The sequence below is a fragment of the Equus przewalskii genome, chromosome 22 (genome assembly GCF_037783145.1).
Source record: "Equus przewalskii isolate Varuska chromosome 22, EquPr2, whole genome shotgun sequence".
NCBI classification, from domain to species: domain Eukaryota; kingdom Metazoa; phylum Chordata; class Mammalia; order Perissodactyla; family Equidae; genus Equus; species Equus przewalskii.
In genome coordinates, this window is record NC_091852.1 from 40,776,390 (window position 1) to 40,799,360 (window position 22,971).

Here is a 22,971-nt window from a genome sequence, read left to right on the forward strand (position 1 = left end):
TGGTTTCCCACCTAGGAGACACTGACTGCCCTGGTGCACAGAATTTGTCAGTCCTCCGCTTCTTTGAGCTTCTTTCTGATTGCTTAATTTCTTCTTTTTTCATCTGTGTCGACTGTGATTATCTTAGCTCCTTCCTCTCTTTCATGCTTTTGAAATTTAATATTAGTTCTTTAATGATATTGTTTCAATCTTCTATTTCCTTAGGTTTGCAATCCCTCTTCCTCGTTCTGCTATTTTTAAACTCATTTTTGAATTCTTCTTTGATTATTCTTAAGTTATCCTAAACGGCAAAGCCCTTGCAGAGAAATGAATTCACTTTCTTGCATTATGTTTTTTCTAGGCTTGGTGCAAAGTCCATCTTTTATATGCTCTTCCCTGCTTCCTAATTTGTTTGCATTGTAGCTTTGCTGTTTCTTTGCATCATGCAGGTGCACGGGGATCTGTCCAGACCTGCATTTATTTTCTTATAATTAAAGGAATGTTTTGACAACCTCGCCATCTTAACTAAGACCAGTTTGTTTTCTCCTCTTATATAGAGTTTGATGGCTGGGAATTCAGTGTTCCAGATTTTTTTTTTTCCTGGACCATGAAGGCAAAGTGGGGAAGAGGGAGAACTCAAGATTATGTGACTGTCTGGGCTCTGCTGTCACTTTACACATTTTCCTAGAGGTCTTCTACCAGGGTTCATAGCTCCTGCTTGGGTAGTTGTGGTATATCTCACTCTTATTGGGGAATATACTTGGAATTAGGGTGCTTTCTTAATTATGAGTGTAGACCTCACTTCTTTCTGAGAGAGAGCCCACACCATTGTTCACTTTCCTTGTTTCATCTCCCTCCCCTTAGTGACTGTTTCCACTACTCCCCAGTCAGAAGGAAAAGATAAAGTTGCCCGCTTCATTTTTTTTTTTTTTAAAGATTTTATTTTTCCTTTTTCTCCCAAAGCCCCCCAGTACATGGTTGTGTATTTTTAGTTGTGGGTCCTTCTAGTTGTGGCATGTTGGATGCTGCCTCGGTGTGGCTTGATGAGCGGTGCCATGTCCGCACCTAGGATTGAACTGGCAAAACCCTGGGCTGCTGAAGCAGAGCGCGAGACCTTAACCACTCAGCCATGGGGCCAGCCCCAAGTTGTCTGCTTCTGATGGTACTTTTCCTGTTGAACAAACAAGATCCATTAGCACCTTATTCTTGCCTTTCCTTAGCTTTCTTAGTGCCAGTGGAGATGGAATGACTTCTCTGATGGGTACCAATGCCTCTGACCTGGTGGATAAATCCATCTAACTCTAGGTTTTAGTTGGCGGCCCCTTTTGCTGTTACCCTACGTGATGTCGTCAGCTTAGCTTCTTTAAGTTATAAATGTAATGTTTATGTCTCCCACCTGCCTATACCTTGTGTTATTTCTCATTTTTTCCCCTTCAGAACACAGGTAGGCCAGAAAGACGCCCTCAGAGACCTCAACAGTATGGTTTGGGTGCAAGTGGGGCAGGTTGGGGGTTAATGCTGGGAGTCTCTTCATGCTGTCTTCCAGAATTCTCTACTCATTTCATTGGCCGTCTTTTTTTTTAATGGGCTTGGGCTATGCCCCTTTCCTTGTATATGTAATTTTTTGGGTCTGGTTTTTACATTTTTTGTAGTCACTTCTATTGTTTATTTTCATTTGGTCATCTTTATGTGTAAGTCTAAAGTTATTTTTTCTTTCTAATTAACTTTATTTTTTTGAATAGTCAATATACAGTACAAAATGCAAAAGACACAAACACGTTCACAGGGAAAAGTAGGTATCCTACATACTCCTGTCTCCCATCTATGTGGATCCCTCCCCTAGAGGCAATTACAGATACCAATTTCCAGTGTAAATCTCCAGAAATATTTTCTGTGTATACAGAATGCATACATGCATATATATATATACACACACATATATATTCTTTCTAGTTTTTTTAATAAAAATAATAGCATACAGCATAAACAGTTTTACCCTTTTTAAAAACTTATTATACCTTGAAGGCAGTTCCATATAAAAATATATACAACTGTTGCATTCCTTTTAATTGTGAACAATGTTTCATTTTATGTTCATGCATAATTATGTAACTCAGACTCACTCACAAGATGTAATAAAAGCAAACTTTTGTTTCCCCACCTGTTCCTTTAAAATTTATTTAGTGAGCCTAATCTTCCCCAACTCCTAGGTGGAAACTTGGGCAGGTTCCCGTGATTTTTTTGCTCCCTCTTAGGAAATGATAGTCCTACAGTCACTTTGTCACAAACACAAAGTGAATTCGGACATCAGAATGCACTGTCCCACAGGTTATCCCAAATTCAGAGAGAATCAGTTCGAAATTGATTTAATGCATCAAGCTTCAGGTTAGAAGTCTGCTGAGGGAAAGGGAAACAGGGTCCCTTTGATGTGAAACTCCTCTTCCCTGTGGAGCCCCTCCAACCATCCTCCCCCAAAACCACTTGAAATTTGCTGGTTTCTGAGCCCTCCGGGGTCAGAGCTGGGAGGATGGGGAAGGGGAAGAAATTTGGAATGACCCCTTTTAAGCTAAATTTCTTCATGCAGTCTAGACTGGGCACATGTTTACTGTGGTCTCTCTCTGGTGGGCTTTTCAAAGTTCCCTGCTGGGTCCTGCTGAATGTGACCCTCTTGACATGGGCTATGTACCTTTTCCTCCAGCAAGCCCCTTCCTGTCCTGCCTCAACTTACATTTCTCCAGCAGGCCATCCTATATAGGGACTCAATAATGAGTCCCTTCACTCTCTACCAGGTTCAGAAGCCCTCTTAGGCCAAACTAAAGATGGCCCCAGCCTAGTTCTTTCTCTTCTGTCCATGGCCAGTCTGTAGGGAATCACATCTTTTCCCCTGACAATTTTGGGACTGTCGGCCACTCTCGCCACTGCAGAACTCTCTTGGCTTCACCATCAATTGGTTACTCAGCCCTTTTTTTACCGTCTGAACTTCTCAGCTCCTGTGGAGTCGCCTGCAGGAAACACACCTCAAGCCTTCTCACTGGACCCAATGAAGGATCCTTTCTAGTACTGTGTTGAGCTACAATGGTGTCTGAGGCAAGAGGAAAATGTGCACCCCTGTATACACTTATCAAAACATCTTCCAATATTTTGAACCAAGTAGAAGAAAGTTAAAAGCTCTTTTCCCACCACCCACCCAAATGACTGTGTATAAAGCCTCACTGTTGTCCAATGTGTTTGCAACTCTTTGTCAGCCCATGTAAACATGCCCAGTGGGAAAGACACAATGGTTGTGCTGCCCCGGAACCAGGGCCGTTTGGAAATGACTCTTCTGTTGCACAATAATGCCAGGTCATAAAACAAACAAACAACAACAGCCTATCTTTAGTTAACATTTTGATATTTTGTTCAGAGTGGATTGGTTTTGCATTAATTTTGATTTTTAAAAATCCTGCATGAAACTATTATTTACCTTGATTGGTGTGTTTTTGGCATTTCCTTACAGTTTTTCAATAACAGCTTTTTTTGAGATATCATTCACATATCACAGACTTTATATATTTAAAGTGAACAGTGGAATGGGTTTTAATATATTCTCAGAGTTTTCAACAATCACAATTTTAAAACATTTTAATTACCTTTCCCCAAAACACATTAGCAGTCATCTTCCTTCCCCCTAAGCCCTAGCCGAACACTAATCTATTTTCTGCCTCCATTGATATACCCAAGAGAAATGAAAACATATGTCCACACAAAAATGTTCACTGTAGCAGTATTCATAATAGCCAAAAGATAGCTCCCTTAAGTTTTGCATTTGGCCCTGCTCCTTCCTTGAGCTAAAAGAGGGAAAATCCCTCATTCTTTCCCCAACACTTCTCTCCAAGAAGATTGTGTCACAAAATTCTCCCTCTTTCCATACTGTGAGTTGTTTTTATAGCTTGATCCAGCTGAGACATCCACCAGTCTTTTTTTCTTCTTCTTTTCCCCAAAGCCCCCCAGTACATAGTTGTATATTCTAGTTGTAGGTCCTTCTGGCTCTGCTATGTGAGATGCCCCCTCAGCATGGCCTGATGAGCAATGCTAGGTCTTTGCCCAGGATCTAAACCAGCAAAACCCTGAGCCACTGAAGCAGAGCGTGCAAAATTAACCACTGGGACACAGGGCCGGCCCCCCGCCAGTCTTGAAACTGGCTCTGATTTGGTAATGAAAAAGTACTATGGTTAGCACTTTAAGAAACAGACTCTAGAAATAAGGTAGCTGGGCTCACAGCCTGCCCTTGCCGGTTACAAGTGAAATTACTTAAACTGTCTGAACTTCAGTTTCCTCATCTGCAAAATTATGATAATAGCATTATGTTCCTTGTGGAATTCCTGTAATGTTTACATGAATCAATTCATATAAAGAGCTTGTAGTAATGCCAAGCACTCGAAAAATTAAATGTATTAGTGATTATTTTTAATATTTTTATTGTAGTAAAAACATATAAAATTTAGCATCTTTTTTTTTTCTTTCTGAGGAAGATTTTCCCTGAGCTAACATCTGTTGCCAATCTTTCTCTATTTTGCTTGAGGAATATTGACCCTGAGCTAACATCTGTGCCAGTCTTCCTCTATTCTGTATGTGGGGTGCTGCCACAGCATGGCTGACAAGTGGTGTAGGTCTGTGCCTGAGATCCAAACCAGCAAACCGGGGCCACTGAAGTGGAATGCGCCAAACTTAACCACCATGCTTTGAGGCCGGCCCCCTAAACTTAGCATCGTAACCATCTTTAAATGCACAGTGCAGTGTTAAGTATATTTACATTGCTGTGAAACAGATCTCCAGGACTCTTTCACCTTGCAAAACTGAAACTCCATACTTGCCAAACAACAACAGCCCTTCGCCTCCTCCCCGCAGCCGCTGGTTATCACCATCCTACTTTCCATACCTATAAATCTGACTACTTTAGATACCTCAGATAAATGGAATCATATAGTATTCGTCATTTTCTGACTGGCTTATTTCACTCAGCATAATTTCCTCAGGGTTCATTCACATTGTAGCTTGTGACAGGAATTCCTTCCTTTTTAAGGATGCATGGTATTCCATGGTATGTACAAAACACATTTGCTTTATCCATTCATCTACCGATGGACATTTGGGTTGCTTCCACTTCTTGGCTATGGTGAATAGTGCTGCTATGAACATGGATGTGCGAATATCTCTTTCAAGACTCTGCTTTCACTTCTTTTGGATATATACCCAGAAGTGGGATTGCTGGATCATATGGTAGTTCTATTTTCAATTTTCTGAGGAACTGCCATACTGTTTTCCATAGTGGTTGCGCCATATTACAATCCCACCCACAGCGTGCAAGGGTTCCAACCTCTCCAAATCCCCATCAACACTTGTTATTTTCTGTTTTTCTAATGGGTGAGAGGCAGTATCTCGTATTTTGATTTGCATTTCTCTGCTGATTATTGACGCTGAACATCTTTTCATATGGTTGTTAGCTATTTGTATATCATCTTCGGAGAATGTCTATTCAAGTCCTTTGACCATTTTTTAATTGAGTTATTTGATTTTTTATTGCTGAGTTGCAAGAATTCTTCATATATTCTGGATATTAACCCCTTTTCTGATAAATGGTTTGCGAATATTTTCTCCCATTCCATAAGTTGCCATTTACCCAGTTGGTTGTGTTCTTTGATGAACAAGTTTTTAAGTTTGATGCAGTGATTGTTTTTAAATGTGCTTTGTAAATTCTATATGTAACAATTTGTCTCTGGAATTTCATCTATGTCTTGCTGGAAACTTCAATTTTAACAACCTGTGATATTTATTTGGCTTGTTCCTTATTGATGGAAATTTAAGTTTTTTCCAATATTTCGCTATTCCCAACAATTCTGTACTTCTTTTTACACGTGTCATTTTTCATTTGTGAAGCACATTTGTAGCAAAAATGCCTAGAAGTGGAATTGTTGAATAAAATGATTTATACTTTAAAAATTTTGGTATGGTTCAACTTGTACTCCTACCAGCCATTTATGAAAGTACCTATTTTCTGACACACAGAACAATACAATACAATGTGTAATCAAACTTCCTGATTTGCCAATCTGATAAAGAAAATAATTGCATCTTCTTTTGTTTTTGAGGAAGATTAGCCCTGAGCTAACTATTGCCAATCCTCCTCTTTTTGCTGAGGAAGATTGGCCCTGAGCTAACATCCATGCCTATCTTCCTCTACTTTATACGTGGGATGCCTACCACAGCATGGTGTGCCAAGCGGTGCCATGTCCGCACCTGGGATCCGAACTGGTGAACCCTGGGCTGCGGAGAAGTGGAAGGTGCAAACTTAATTGCTGCACCACTGGGCCAGCCCCAAATAATTGCATCTTATTGCCATTTTAATTTGCATTTCTTTTACTATAAGGGAAAGTAAAAACATTTTATAATTTAAGGAGGATTTTTTTTCCTTTTCTGTGAAATGTCTATGTCTTTTGCTCATTTTGGGAGACTTTAAAAAAAAGTTAAAGATACTAAAGAAATATATTAAGAAATGTAATAGTAATAAGTTAAATATATTAAAGAAATAATTATAAATATATTAAAGAAATTAAATGATTGTCTGTAATATGAGTGGTAAACTTTTTCCTGAATTTGCATATCTTTGAGTTGGTTTATGCTATTGTTTATTATGCAGAAAATTTTGAGTTTACATAATGAATTTACACATTTTTTATGTATCTCTTTTTAAAAATCATACTTGAAAAAGCTTTTCCCACTTCTGAGAACTTTTGTGGCTTCCTTTTTTTCACAGTACGTTTTTGATCCATCTAGAATTTACTACAACATGAGGTATGCAGAACGAATTCAAAGTGGTGTTTCCCAGTTATTTCCACACTATTGCCTGAGCAATCTAATCTTTTTTCTCATTTATTTGTAATGCCTCCTTTGTCATTTATTATATTCCCATATGTATTTAGGTCTATTAATGTTTCATTGATACACACATACGTTCATGCACCAATCTATCCTCTTTTAATTGATGTAGTTTTTCAATGTCTAATACCTGGCATGGGTATGGCTCTCCATCTGGAATACCTTAATACTTGAAATGAAAGGACTTTTTAATACTTCTATTTTTCAGAATTTCCTGGTTATTCTCACTTGATTATTTTCCACATCAACTTTAGAAGCAGCTTGTCAAGTTTCAAAAATGTTGTCTAACTATTTTTATTGGGATAAAATGAAAGTTTAAAAATTAAATTAAAGAGTATTAAACTATTTATGAGCTTAAATTTTACTATCTAAGAACATGGTATACCTTTCTACATATTTACCTCATCTTTTGTGTCCATTAGTGGCATTTTTTTGTTTTTCTCATATAGAGCTAATACATTACTTGTTAATTTTATTCCTAGTGTTTTATCTTTTTGTTGCTATTTTTAATTGGATCTTTTTACATTATATCTTCTAAGTTATTGTTTGAATATATGAAGCCTACTGATTAAATATTAATATTATACTTAGCCATCTTACTGATATTTGGAATAGTTTTTTAGCCAATTCTCTTGGATTTTTCTAGTAAACAATTTTACTGTCTATTAATAATGATAATTTATTTCCTCCGCTCCAATGTTCATTTCTCTTACTCTTCCTGATATCCACTTGCATTGACTAATGCCTCCACAACACTTCCTCTCCACATAGCATCATGATTGCTCTCTCATTTTATTCAAGTCTCTGCTCAAATGTCCTCTTAACAGAGATGTCCCTGATCACTCTATATAAAATAACAATGCCTCGCCCATCTTTACAACCAACCTTACTCTTTCTCTTACCCTGTTTTATTTTTTGCCCATGGCAGTTATCCCTATCCCGAAAATTTGTAAAGGAAACCTCAATTAAATCAGAGTCAGGAAGAACTGTAGGGGGAGCTCTAAAGCCCTATCATACATCATCAATTACTCCAAACAGGAAGAGACTTAGCCTTGCAACTTTGACAGGAAGTAGAACTACTTTACTACCAAAGGAAGATTTCTCTCCCCACCCAGCAACAGCTTAGCCAGTGAGAAATGCTACCGCTCAGCCATGAGAAGCCTTGGCCACCCTGAACTCTTACTTACTTCCAATGGACGATTTGTCTTCAGAACAGCCCCTCCCTAGTCTCCCTTTTTCTCTATAAAAACAAGCTCCTCTCCTTTCTTCTCCAGATTTGCCTAAGGTTCACCATACCATGCTGTCCTGAATTGTAATTATTTTGGCTATTTCCAAATAAACTCATTTTGAGGGTAAAATAGCTGGTGACTTTGCTTTTGAAGTCAACACCTATCTAATATGTGTTTATTTTGCTCATTTATTGATTTTTCTCTAATAATGGAAGCTCTATGAAGGCAAAGTATTTAGCTCTTCTGTACAAAGATTCATCTCAGCTGCCTAAATATTGTCTAACATCTCTTGGCTCTAAATAAATGTTTATTGAATGAGTGAATGACTGTTCAAGAGTAATGGTGACAAAGAATATATTTTACTTACCCATGATTTAATGGGAATGCTTTCATTGTTTCTCTATTAAGCCCAATGCTGTGCAGTTGGTATTTAATGTTTATTTAAAATCTATTTTGTTTAATTCAATAAAAAGATTAAAAAAATGGAACTTTTAGAAAAATTTTTAGTTCACTGGTTTAAATTTTTTAATTAAAAAATAATTTTTTTCTGGGTAGTTAGGCCCATGCAGATGGAATATTATTAGTTTTTGAGCCTTGATAATTGTATGGCTGAAGTTTAATGTTTGGCTTTGGATCTTGTTACTATCTCATTGATTTTTTTTCTCAATTATTTCTTTGTTTTGCTCCACTCTAAATGTAACACCCATACAGAAAAGTGCACAAAATACAAACTTATAGCTCAACGTCTTAACACAAAGTAAAACTCGTGAAAGCACTACCCAGATTAAAAAATAGAACATGGCCCAAACTCCAGAAGTATGGATCGTGCCACCTCCCAGTCACTACTGATCCCTGTCTGCCATCGTGACTTCTCACACTATAATTTAGTTGTATTTGTTTTTGACTTTATATAGATGAAATCACACAATGTGTATTCTTTCCCCTTCATTCTTTTGTTAAACATTATAAAATTCATCCATATAGTTACTTACAGATGTAGTTTGTCCATTTTTACTGTTGTATTGTGATATTTCATTGTGGGAATATACCACTTCTTCCAGAATTCCCAATCCCCTCTCCCTACACTGAAAAGAGGGATAATTGTAATGTGCTGTTTGCTCCTTTTCCCCTTGCCTATACAGAGTTTTCTGGCTCCTTTTCCATTGCTAAACATAATTATTGCCTCTTATTTTTCTTTTGTTCTTGATTTTTCAAGGCCTCTATTTTTCTTAGCCATTCTACACTTAACCTCCATGTCCTTATTCCAGTCTTTCTTTTTTCTTTCCTCCCGGAACCCACTTCCCCCCACCATCTCATGCAGAATATTATGACAAAGGAGAAAATATATCAATCACAAGCTAAAGTACTTTACAAATGAACTGTGAATTTTTATTTTTTAATTTGTTGAAAACACCTTATTCTCAGAAATATCTTAGGTATGGAATGCTATTTCTTTTCTATAACTTTGTGTTTGAGAGATATGGGTTAGTTCTTTTAGCTTAATTTTTCAAACTTCTAGGTGTGCCCATGAAGGGATTTAAAAATAAAAATTATTTTCGATGACATGGGAGAATTAAAGCAATTTAGAAAACAAATGTATCTTGTTTATGTAAATATAATTAGATTTAAGGAAGATTCTCATAAATTGAATTATTCCTTTAGGGGGATATCTTACATCATCTTTTCGTTGAAACTTAACCTGAAAATAAATAATTCGAAATAATTTTGTAACCATTTGAGTGGCATTAACTTCAAGTATTCTCTCAAATTTTGTGGTCAGTTTTGGTGTTGCTGTCTTTTAACAGTGGGCATAATTTGAAGTGTTGATCTAAATTTAAATATTAAGATTATGTTATGTGCCACAAACAGCTTAACTAATATTTCGATTTTACTGATAACATTGCTCACTTTTGCTTTAAAAATGAGTTCTGCCGTGTGACAAAAATTTCTTGGAACCATTTTCTGTAGCAAATGGATGAGAAACTGCTAGACCTGTTTGGTTGGTTCCGGGTTTTGAAATAATTTAATTGGACTTGTTTGCAAGTTTAACCTGTAGACAGTCTGGAATGAGGATGCTCCAGTATCTCAAATGAACAAAGATATGAAAACCTGTCCTCTCTTGAATATCAAACAGCCTCAGATCAATGGCACTGACATTCATCTACGGCCTAATAGTTGTGAAATGTGTTTCAAAAACAGGTAAAAACAAAGTTACTCGCCATCCTCACACCTGCAGAGTACTCAGACGTAAATAACAAAGCAATCATTTATTATTATAATAGTAAATTTTGAAAGGAGAAAACAACACACTGCTTTCCAGGAAGGAAGTTCGCTCTTTCAGGTGCCACTGCTGTTTGTTGATTCATTTTGAGATTACAACACAGGTAAAATGACTTTTCTAAATTTCTTTCTTATTGAGCTATAATATGAATTTATTAACTAAATTAATTCGTGTCGGATATATACATACAATTTAAACTCATTTAAAAATTATAAATGAAGAGTTATTTTTCCTTCTAATTACTTATTCTCATAAAATAAAAATCTCCACTCTGTAGTAAACTGGAAGTGTTACAATTGTGTGCGTAACTCTATGCTTAAATGGGAATGTATTTTATGTAAATTTGAGTACTTTATAGGAAAACTAGTTGTGAAATATTTAATGTGCAAAAGTTCCACACAATACAATTTCTAGCTAAACTTCTGAGAGTGGATATATCATAAGAGACCTTTCTTGAGACAGCTATAGAGGTGAAAAAATTTATAATATACCACTTAAATATATCCATTGAAAAAAGTGTTTGTCTGTGCTTCCTCCTGAAATTACATTAAAACCACAGTCAAGGACTTAAAGAGAAATAAATTCTCAAGGATAAATTGAATGAAAAGGGAGATAACATTTATCAATGTTGCAATTATTCTTCTGAGCAATTATTGTGAATTTTAGTTTCATAACTTAGTGAGACTAGGGGGCAAGCATTGTTGTTGGAAGAACTTAAGCAATTGGAGCTACCTGAAAAATGGAATAAGCTTCCTCATAAGACATATAGAGAGAGAATTTCTCATCATTGGTGAGCAATCAAGCAGAGATAGAATCTCCATATATGGTAATGCTATTGGAGGGTACTGAAGCATCTGATGGGTGTGTGTGTACGTCGTGAAGAGTGGATTGGAGCTGGGGATAGTGTGGCAGAAGAGGACCAGATGATTCCTATAGATTTTTACCCCAGAGTATCTGTGATTCAAATATTATAAAATTCCTTTCTTATTTATAAAAGTATTATGTTTCTATATTATTATTTAAAAAATCAGAACTGTCATCTTTATGATAACAGCGACTAAGAAATTGAGTTTAATAAAATTTTTGAGTATCTACTAATTTTTATTCGTTATTTGACCCCTTATAGAAGAATCACAACTTGACGATTTTTTAAAATAAAGAAAATAACTCATTTATTTCCAAATAACTTGTAATTGTGCTTCAATTGTGTTGGAGTTAGTGCCAAAGCTTTCAGTTTACCAGAAAATCCTGGGGCTTCAGTTTTAGAGATAAATAGAAAGCATAAAGTAAGACCAAAAAATAGAAGTCACTATTTTAAAAAGCTAGAAAGTTGGCTGAAGTGATTTTCTGTTTAGAGCCAGACTTAGTCTGAATCCTGAGTTTGCCATTTTCCAGCTCTATAATCATTAGCACATGGTTTATCCCTTTGGCGTTTCAGTTTCTTTACCTGTAAAATGGGGGCATAGAATCTACCATAGGGCTTTCTTGAGTATGTAATGAGATTAAGCACGTGATGGATTTAGCACATTGCCTTGTAAACGCTTAATAATTGTTGGCCATTAATGGCAGAATGATGTTGACATTGTTGACTTTTACCCCCATGCATAACAGATGCAACCTATGATAGCTCTAATAGTATACCATAATAAGCTCTAGAGCTAATAACAATCTCCTGGAAAATCTCATTTGGTAGACTTTCCATGGAATTCTGTGAAAGGTTGTGGATAACAATCAATTTCTCACTCTTCCCAGAAAAATACCAAATAGAGATTTAACATATACAGATAATGATCACTATTTTGGCATTGTCCTAGAGAATCTAGATAAGAGGCAGCATCTGTGCTGGAAAATCTGGTCCCCTATATTCATTTGGTTATGTAAGTAGCTATTGTTAGGTTACATCGCTGTGTAAGGGTTCAGCTGGCATAACAAGATGCTGAAGTGTTTTAAATGTATGAGCCGGGTATTCCTGTGTGACTACATGCATTGTTTACTAATGACATTAAGTGTAGGGTAGCTCATTTAAAAAATTGGTCTATTGTGTAAAATAAGCCTGCTTTAAAATAAGACCATGTATTTTTTTAATCCGAAAATTAATGTTCCTGAAGAAAATGCAAACCCATTTTAATGGTTACCATGCAATTCTAGTAAAAATATCTGGCAAAAATGATCAGCAATTACTTACTGTTAAGCCTATTTTACTTGTACTGAATGGAAAGAGATTTTTTTTAGATTTTAATTTAAGGAATATATAATAGTAGGAACCCAGAATCATAATGTTCATATAGAGTAATGGTTTATTAACTACAATTCATGTACCCTGTGACTAGGTGTGAATTCCTTTTGAGTTTTAACGTTAAAAAGTAGCAAGCAGTGCTAGTTTGCTTAAAAAGAAACTGACTTTTGTTGTAACTGGCTGCTGGAAGACATTTTTTTAAGTTAGATAAAAATGTAGGAATAATCTAGCAAATGGTTACAAAATGAAAAACAAATCAATTAATACTTAGAGTTGTTAATTTCCAGCCTCACCTCGGACATCAAGTTTTCTGATTATATATAATGTAAAAAACATATTCATAGAAGTAAAACAAAGAGGGAGAAATCAATTATTTCTTCATATACCATGAGAATACCTTTTTAGGCTTGCCAAGCTTAACTAATAACACTCTCAGAAAGAGCGCTCTTCATAGTGGCTATAAAAATGGCCTAATTTGAAAGACAAAGTGTTGACCATGCCTACCCAGTAGGTTCCATTAAGCAAACTCTTGAGGTTTCATGTTAACATAATGAAAAATTGTACTATTCCTTGTAGGCTAAATTTTTCTTTACCTCCTTAAATCAATAGCTAATGATATTTTGTCCAACTCTGACTGTATCTAAATTTCAAGTTGCCTTGCTGAAAATTATAGACAGACTGCTTTCAAAGTATTCACCTTCTCCTTTTACTTCCTTTTCCCGCCCCATCCAAATCTTTTAGAACTAGTCTTTAGAATACATGTGATCAACATTAATAAGAATCACTTCGGCATAGCTATTTTCTTCAGATGTCAGGGAAGATGTTCTGTTGGCAATTGGTTTAATTTCTTCCGTCTCTTTTATAAGGAAACATTGGAGTCCAATGTGATTATTCTTGCATTAGCCAGGTAATTTCTCTAGGGTGGGAGGCTCAATTTAATTTAACAATAAGCTGCTACGTGTATAGGGAAAGGGCATTTTGGGCAGAATCTTGATTATTTTTCACAAGATTCAATGTACTATACTTAAATTCTTCTTGAATCTGTGTCTCTGAAGGTTTCATAAATTTTAAATTCTCAGGTCCCCACCTAATGATATAGTACTGTTTTAGATTACATTTAGATTTTTCTAGTATGAAAATTTTCAAACAGGCACAAAAGTAGAAAGAAAAGTAAAATGAATCCCTCTACACCCATCATCCAAATTCAACAGTTATCAAGATTTTACCATGATTGCTTTGTGATTATTACTTTGCAGGAGTGTTTTACATACAGTTTTTTTTTAAAGAATAACAAACTACAGAAAAGTGCATAAACCGTTAAGAACATAACCCTATAAACATCCACATCAAGAAGCAGAATATCAGCAGAACCCTAAGAGTCTCCGCATGCCCCCTTCCAGCCTCTACTCCCAACTTCAAGGGCAATGAGTGTTATGACCTCTATCACCATAGATTAGTTCTGCTTGTTTCTGGAATTTTACATAAATGAAATCATATAGTAGGGACTCTTTTGTGTTTGTCTTCATTTTCTCAACACTATGTTTATGAGATTCATCCGTGCTGTAGCACTGTGCTGAAGTTTGTGCATTCTTGTGGTTGTCTGGTATTCAGTTGTATGAATAGGCCATTATTTACCCATTTCACTGTTGAACACTTGGGTTGTTTCTAGTCTTTGGTGTTAGAAATCGTGCTACTGTTAACATTCTTGCACATGTCTTTTGGTGAACGTGTGTGTGTGTTTCTGGTGTGTATAACTTTGCTGCAGTATTCTAAAGCAAAGTCCAGACATTGTCATTTCACCTTTACAGACTACAGCATACTTTAGTGTGCATCTCTAAAATGTAGGGACATCTCCTCACAAAATCGTGATTGCTTGCTATCATCTGATGTCTTGTCCTTTATTAATTAAAATGTATTTTTAGTACGTTTTTAAATGGGGAAAACCCCTGTCTTCAGGATAGCTTTGAAGATAAGGAGTTGAAAATGTTGAAGTTGAAAGTAGTTGATAGTAGTTGTTTTTAGATTTGATGGACAAATCAGTAAAACAATCAACAAGTATTTATTCCACTCCTTTTTGCTGAATCACCTAACTCATCTGTTTGACAGTATTCTCACTCACAGACTCACTGACTGACTGGAATTTAAGGGGAGAAAGTAATTCCTTTTGATAAATCTCTAGTGATGGAATTGTTTACATTATGTATCAAAGTAATAATTCAACTCATAAACAAAATGGACTGTGGAGCATACCTTAATGAATACTGACAAGTGAAGTTTTCTGAGTGTAGCAAATGTTACTTCTATATGATTCCTGATAAGTGTGTAGAATAATTAATAATAGTAATCAATATAATTATATATAATATATTGTATAATATAAAATATATATGTTATATAAATATATTTATATATTATAAATGCATAATTATTATATAATAATATATGAATTATATGGTAATTAAAATGAGTTATATTGATATATTAATGTATTTTAATAAAATTAATGTATAGTTATTATAGTTAAATTAATACAGTTAGCCCTCCTTATCCACAGTTCTGCATTGGCCCCATTCAACCAACTAGCCATTCGAAAGGCTTATTATGGTTGCGTCTGTACCAAACATGTACAGACTTTTTTTTCCAGTCATTATTCCCTAAACAATAAAGAACTATTTACATAGCATTTATATTGTAGTAGGTGTTCTAAGCAATCTAGAGATGATTTAAAGTATACAGAAGGATTTGCATAGGTTATACGAAAATACTACACCATTTTTTATAAGGGACTTGAGCATCCTCAGATTGTGGTATATGAGAGTTGGGAGGTCCTGGAACCATTCTTAAGCAATGACTGTAATTCATGATGAAAACATTCAAGGGGATATTTTAACAAACAGATCCTAGACTTGATTTCATTATTTTATGAACAAATAACATTTGAAAGAGGTGATCTTTTCCACTTGGGATGTATGAGAATGATCAAGTAATTTGGAATACTTTTGCTTGTATACTCTTGGTTCATGTTCTCATATTGGATCACTTCTATTTTATAGAAAGTTGATTGTTTTGGGCCCTGATTTTCCTTATTACTTTATTACTCTAGACACTGAACCTTGTTTCAGCAGACCCTGCCCGAAGTTCTGATTTTCTAGTGAACCAGCTGTGTGATCCTGATCAAGCAGTGACTTCTCTGAGGCCCAATTTTCTTGTCTAAATCATAAGATGATAATTCCCACCTCTTTTTTTAATATTCATTTAAAAATAATTGTAATATTTATCATGAAAGATTTTTCTGGAAACTCACTAAACGTAAGATTATTATATCAATATGATATTTCAATAGCTATTAGTTCTAAAATCAAAAGAGTGGCATAAACACAATAGAAGCTGTTTAAGTTTCCTGCTTTTGCTTTGAATCTTTTTTCTTTGACTTTTACTCGTTCAAAACAACAAAAGCAACAATGACAACAACTGTGATTTACTGAGTCTCACTATGTACCAAGTATTGTGTTTACTAGTTCACAAAAAATGTGTGTAATCTTTCCAACAATGCTGTTAGGTAGTTTAATAACAATAATAATAATTTATGCCTATTTTACAAATGAAGGAGACCAAAACTCGGAGAAGTTAAATAATGTTTTAATTGCCACATACGTAGCTGGTAAATAATAGAGGCAGGATTCCAAATCATTTTTCTTTTCTTCAGCTGGGTCAAGACTTCCTTTATACAATGTAAACTCACTCTATACTGTTATGGCATCTGTGCAAATAGAATTGTGAGCTCTATGATGTAGTTAACTTTCAGTACCTTTTTAAAGAAATGCCAGTAAATAATGCCATTTTGCCAGCCCATCGGGTGTCAGGTTGCACAAAATTAAAAATTAATATTCTTTCTATTCGTGTTGGTAAATAGAGCCTTAAGCAATTTAGGAAAATTTCATATTATGTACAAAAGTATTGTATTTTAGGAACCTGTTTTTACACATTGATAACTTTTAAACATAGGTGCAAAAATTTAAAAATAATCAGTTAAATCATCTAACATTTACTTACCTATAGTGATGTGCTGGGACATTAATTAGATCCACAGAAGGCACTAAGAACCCTGACTAACTGCCAGCCCACGTATTTTTTGTGGGACTAACAATGTACAGGACGTAAGCATTCATCTTTGAAGAAAAATATCATTAAAGGTTCTGTTGCAAAATGGTTGCTTCTGAAGTGAGGAGCCATGTAATTGGCTATTCAGAAATCATATTTCTGGTTATTTATCCACCTCCTCACCAGTCTAATATCAAGATATATTTCATCCTTCCCACCATCTTAGAGACCTTCAAGATAAAGAATGACGTAAGAATTTTGGATGGAACAATTCATAATGTCTGAAAACATTTGTCTTACGCAGGTCTAGTTTTAGTCTCTTTTCTGATTAAAGGTTGAGATTACTAGTAAGCTAAAGGTCAGTTACCTCCTGTGTGTTAAATAAAGTATTAGTGCTCTAAACTTAATAAATGATTACCACGAGGAATCTCTTTCATTCTTGGGGAATCAGAAATATTTTCTAGTCCTGCTTGTCTGCTTCCCTGTGATGGTCAATGTTTTTAAAGTTTCCAGCAGATTGAAGTGTGAGTGGTATGTGGGATGTAGGGTGTGTGTGTGTGCGTGGTGTGACTATTTCCGATTGTGGGGCGGTAAAGGGTAGGATGGAGTCGGGGTGAAAGGTGCTGTGGGAAAGTAGGGAGAGGAAAACAGAATACAGGAAAGAAAGGTACTTTCAAATTAAGCTTGCTAAGTATACAGGGGTATTACTTCTGAGGTAATACTTTCCCCTCATCAGAATTTTTTAAAGAAAGGCTGGAAAACTTTTGGCCAATATATTGTGTAGGGGATTTGGATATTTGGATCTAATATCAAGCCCACTTGTAAATGGAAGATTCTAGAAATCCATCATTCTAAATGTTAGGACACTGGTTAGAGGTCCTTGGATGGCAATAATGAATTAGATCAGTTCAAAGGGGGAGAAGTTTTTATTTTCTACTTGCATGACTACAAGAACGATTTCAAATGCACGGTGATAATAGTGCTTTGTCTTATAAGATGAAAGTTTGATTCCACTTTCCGTTCTCTATTACCAACCGTAATTCAATTAAAATTTTATTTCGAGCTCATCTTCTGTCAGAAGCTTTGTCTTTGGTATGCTTGCATTCTAATACCCTGTGTAAGTCATTCAAACTGGTGAGCATCTCATTTGGCAAAAAGAATGCAGTTGTTTTTCATAAACAGCAGTTTGGAAAACTGGGTACAGAGAACAAACTGTTCACTTAGCATCGCAGTTACTTTGTTCTATTTCTCTGTGATATGCTCTAATTTTATTACCACAAACAAATGAAAGGCGTAGGGATGGGAAGTAGGGTACAGGCCATATCCTGAATTGGCTTTCAATTGTGACTTGTTCTGATTCCGTTCTGATTCAAAAATGGCTATTCTGAAATTAAATTTGCTTGGCATGTCTAGGCTATCATTTCCTTTTGTTTCATGGTGCTTATCATCATTCTGTGAGGTGATAGGATTCTATCTAGCTGGTCTAGCTAGCTGGTCATTCTATCATTTCAGTGGGGGAAACCTGTCCTCGCTGAGATTGTATTATGTTTAGGAATTCACTTTCTCTTTGGTCACGGGATGAATGCCGTTACCAATTTCAATTTTTCCTCAAGTGTCATCTTTGTGTGACCTGCATCAGCATCCCCTGGGATGATTGTTAGATTCCAGCACAAATTTATAGAATCAAAAATGCAGGGATCTGCATTTTTAACAAATTTCCAAGGTGATTCTTATTTAACCTGACATTTAAAAACCGTGATCCTCTAAGTTGTTCTATATTGCCTCCCATTTCACTAGCTGCTCAAAGAAAGATCCAGTAATCTTACACCAGTCTCTCTCTCTCCTCTCAGTCCTGAGTCTGTCTTGACTGAGGCAAATCCTCTTGCTGATCCATGAATTTTTCCCCAGTAACCAGATGTAGAATTGAATGTCTCAAAAGAATAATGTGACAGCTAACTTTATGTGCCAACTTGGCTAGGCTAGGGTGCCCAGTTGCTTGGTTAAACATTAGTTTAGATGTGAAGGTATTTTATAGATGTAATTAACATCTACATTCAGTTGACTTTAAGCAAAGAAGATTGCCCTAGATGATAAGAGTGGACTTCATCTAATCAGCTGCCTTAAGACCAAAAACTGATGTTTCCCAAGAAAGAAGGAATTTTGTCTCAAGACTGTGATATAGAAATCCTGCCTGAGTTTCTAGCCTGCTGGTCTGCCCTACAGATTTCAAATTTCAGACTTGCCAACCCCCGCAACTGCATAAGGCAATTTCTTAAAAATCTATGTGTGTATGTGCATCTATATAAAAAAAATCTATAAATAATATCTCTATTAATATCTATCTACATCTATTGATGAATCAATCAATCTGTCTATCTAATCTCCTATTGGGTCTGTTTCTATAGGATAAAGCCTATCTGAGCAATGAATTACTACTTTCTACTATCCAGCTCATCTAATTCATCAGGTATTGTTTGCTTCCTGTATTTCCTGATTCTGATCTCCATTTAATGGACTGAGAATACCAAAGCTATACATGTAGGATACAACATTATTTACATGGCTCTACCTTTGCAACCAGGGCACTTTCCCTAGGACCTAACTTGTTTTAGGATACAGGTATCATTTCAGATACCCTCTTCCTCCACCCCTGCCCTTGCCTCTTGTCTTCTATTTTCCCAAACAGATCATCGTGCCTTGAGTCTAAGTATTGATTTGTCTATAAATATCCTTAGTGTGATCAAATAATAATATATTTTGATACCTTGTTTTATGCCAAATTTTTGTCTCAAGCTTTAAAAATCTAAGTGTAATGAGATGAGAAAATATTTTATCACCATAGCTATTTGGCCTCAGAATTCCTTTCATAATGAGAAGGGATTTGGGGTAAAAAGCTCACATGGGATAAACTGTATTTTGTTGCAATGGTATAGCAGTTGCCAGGGTCAAATATTATAGCTTGAGGCAGTATGGTATAGTGGCTCAAAGGACAGGCTCTAGAATCAGATTGTATTGGTTCAAATCCCAGCTCTACTACTAATTAGCTTGGAAAATTTCCAAGCGTGAACTTGGAAAAATTACTAAACTTTTTGGTTTCCTCATCTGTAAAAAGGATAATATTCTTAGTAGTTACCTCTAGGATTATTGTGAGGATTAAATACGATAATCCATGTGAAACACTGAGCACAGTATCTGAAATATACTCAATAATAAAATAATAAATGTTAGCTATTATTATTTCCATCATCAGAAGAGGGAAAGTTGCTCTGCATGAGACGTGAAGAAAGAGAAAGGGAGAAGGGTGGAGGAGTTTCAGAAAGTTGGAAAAAATCTGGGACTATATTGCAATGGTGGGATGGCAGAAGGGCATTTAAAAATAGTTCAGACAATATTCCAAGGGAAATTGTTTGAATTGCTGAGAGCTAAGCCTATTTCCCTTCCTCCTACCCCCAAAGTCATATGTTTAGTAAAATCATGACTACTTTGTGCCATTTGTGTGTGTGTACACTGGAGAGAAGGTTGAGTTTCACGTCCAGGTTCAAGCTATGTGTTTCAGAAATAGTTAGCAAGCCATGGTGGCAAAAGAGGTTCTGAGAACATGAACCTCTCAGTAATTTGTCATAATTTTTGGAAGAGTTTTGTATTTTGTAAATCAGATCAGGCCAGGTTTGCCCAGGTCACTCATATCTGGCATAAATGAGTAACTTTTTCTTTTAATATTTATTGTAAAAATGGAACATGTTCATCGTAGGGCTCCACATTGCTCATTCTTTGAAGTGTGTGATAAATAAGGCAAGACTAAGACTGTAACATTAGTTTCTACTACATAGGTCACTAAAAAGTAATTTCAATCTTTACTTACATCTATAGAACAAAAAAAGGCATTAAATTTAAATTCCCAACTGTACTCTCTAAAATACACCTTACTCATCTTGTAATTTCTCTCAAGGATCTTACTTAGGAACTTCCCAAAACTCTCCCAGATATACAGGTATTTCAATCTCTTTGTCCCCTCTCTCCCAGTTCTGTCATATAAATAAATGTAGCCTTTGTGGCTAAGGACTCTCTCCTTCTTACCTTTCCCACTCTCAGCCTTGTACTTTTGCCTCACAAAAGAACAGGTCCAGCGAAGAAGGAGTTCTCATCAGAAAGTAAGAAGAGAGAGAATCTAAATGTGCAATGACAAAATTACCTCTAGTAGTGATGGGGAGTAAGAGAGGAAAACAGAGAACCTTAACATTAAAAACCTGTTTTCCTTTTATATCCAGAAAATCTAAAAGAAAAAAAGACCATGTTGAATCCAATCATCTATGTCCCTTAAGTTCTTGAGACAGACTGATGATCATACATTAACATGTGTTAATTTTTAATTAGTATTTTTTTTTTAATTAGGTGAGGAAGGTTGGCCCTGAGCTCACATCGATTCCAATCCTCTTCTGTTTTGTATGTGGGATTCCATCACAGCATGGCTTGATCAGCAGTGTGTAGGTCCACACTTGGGATCCAAACCCACGAACCCCAGGCCATTGAAGAAGAGCATGCAAACTTAATTTCTGTGCCACCAGGCTGGCCCTTTAATTAGCTTTTGATAATGTAAGTTAATATTGAATGTATAACGTAAGCTATATTTTATATCTTTAATATATTTACATAATGACAAACTAGAGTTATTTACATGCTGAGGACAGCACAAGAAAACACAATTACTGGCTGATCTCTCCAATAAACATATCATACATGAAATTATGCTAGCCTCATAAAATGAGTTAAGTACTATAACCTCTATTCCTATTCTTTAGAAGACTTGAATACAACTAGAACAATTTATTCCTTGAATGTTTGGAGGTCTTCATTAGTGATATCATTTGGGCTTGGAGTTTTCCATGTGGCGAGATTTTTTATTTGGATTCAATTTCTTCAATAGTCTAGGACTACCTAGATAATTCTATTTCTGCCTGAATCAGTTTTATAAATGATGCCTTTTAGAAATTTTTCATTTCATCTAAGTTTTCAAATGTTTTGGCATGAAGTTGTTCATCATATACTTGTATACCGTTGGTGTCTGCAGTGTCTCTAATAATTTCCTCAATTATATGTCTAACACTAGTATTTTCTACTAACTTATTGTCTCTATCCATGTAATTTTTTTTTTTTGCCAAACTTCTTTCTTTTTTTTCTTTCTGCTTTTCCTCCTCAAAGCCTCCCAGTACATAGTTGTATATTTTAGTTGTGGGTCCTTCTAGTTGTGTATCTGTGTAATTCTTGAATGGAAGAGATTCCCTTTCTTTCATTCCACTTTCTGCAGAATGTCTACTGCCTTTTACCCTGAGAATGGCATGGTGGATTAAAGATGAACACAAATCCTCTGAAATTCTTCTCATCTGCTTTGAATCTGGGATGGTCAATGACTGCATTGACAAAAAGTTCTGAGAGACGGGGCCATTCAGCCTGTTCTGGCCCTTGCTTTTAAAGGAATGACAGCTTCCACCTTCCTCTCTTGGAACCCAGAGCCATTATGGGAAAAATCTGACTCCTTAGCAGGAGACATCACATGGAGAGACTTTGGAGCTACAGGAGACGCAGAGGGTTCCTTCCATCCCAATCAAGGTACTAGGGAACTGAGTGAAGCCATATAAACCTTATTGACCAGCCCAGAAGCTTGCTGTTTATCCCTGAGTAGCTCTTGTTGATGCCACCTGGAGAAGAAGAGGTTGCCAGCCTAATCCTGTCTGAATTTCTGACCCACAATATTGTGAGATGTAATAAGATGGTTACTGTTTGAGGCACTAAGTTTTGGGGTAGTTTGTTTCACTGTAACAGATAACCAAAAAACAAAAGACATTTTGCTTTATGTATTGTAATCCTGCTCTCGTTTTTATTCTGCATGCTCTCTGATATGTGCTACATCTATGGGAGGATTTTATGGACTGTTCTAGATCTTTAGTGGAATTCCGGTTTGAATAAAAATAGTAAGAATGTATCGACCTTCATGGTAAGATAATTGAGAAATATGAATTTATTATTTAGGGAGGTAATATATTGATAAATATAATTACCCTCAATAAAATTATAGAGGTAAAAAACAAATGAGATGTGTTTATGGGATAATACACCAGTTTTCTGGAACAGAAAATTTTTGAAATTAAGTTGTGGAGAGAAGACGAAAATTCTAAGTAAGGGCTATACTTTGACCCTAGTATTTTAAAGTCTGTTACATAGAAAACTCAGTT

At 35.7% G+C, this 22,971-nt stretch overlaps 1 long non-coding RNA gene across 1 annotated transcript in view; it reads left to right on the forward strand.

The window, feature by feature from the left end:
- The window catches only part of LOC139078356 (uncharacterized), a 32,750-nt gene extending 10,576 nt beyond the window's left edge, over window positions 1–22,174 (forward strand). Inside the window, exon 3 of the long non-coding RNA XR_011531292.1 lies at window positions 22,047–22,174. This is a non-coding gene — a long non-coding RNA (uncharacterized lncRNA). The remainder of the gene's footprint in view (window positions 1–22,046) is intronic.
- Window positions 22,175–22,971: the final 797 nt, after the last annotated feature.